Source organism: Camelina sativa, chromosome 1 (genome assembly GCF_000633955.1).
Source record: "Camelina sativa cultivar DH55 chromosome 1, Cs, whole genome shotgun sequence".
NCBI classification, from domain to species: Eukaryota; Viridiplantae; Streptophyta; class Magnoliopsida; order Brassicales; family Brassicaceae; genus Camelina; species Camelina sativa.
Window position 1 is genome coordinate 22,970,160 of NC_025685.1, and position 645 is coordinate 22,970,804.

Sequence of the window (645 nt, forward strand, 5' to 3'; positions counted from 1 at the left end):
CTATCCGATCCACACAACGGTAAGTCACAAACAGGTTATGTGTTTACGCACGGTAGTACGACGATCTCTTGGCGTTCGATGAAGCAGACTCTCGTGGCCACATCGTCAAATCACGCGGAGATCCTAGCCATCCATGAAGCCAGCCGTGAGTGTGTTTGGTTGCGGTCCATGACTCAGCATATTCGGACGGATAGCGGCTTAGAAGACAGCAAGGAAGCAACTGTCATCTACGAGGACAATACGGCTTGCATCGCCCAGCTCAAGGACGGATACATCAAGGGAGATCGGACGAAGCACATACTGCCGAAGTTCTTCTTCACACATGAACTACAAAAGGCCAGAGAAGTTCAAGTGGTGCAAGTACAATCATGCGACAACTCAGCCGATCTCTTCACAAAAGCATTGCCGACATCGACGTTCAGGAAGCTCACGCACAAGATTGGGATGCGGAGACTTCAGGACTTGGAGTGATGTTTGGATCAGGGGGAGCAATGTGTGCTGTACTCTTTTTCCTTCACCAAGGTTTTGTCCCATTGGGTTTTCCTGGTAAGGTTTTAATGAGGCAGCATCCCCTAAGCACATTGCAGCGATCCCATCCAACATGGCACGGTCATCTCGTCCAAGGGGGAGTGTTGTAAAACACTT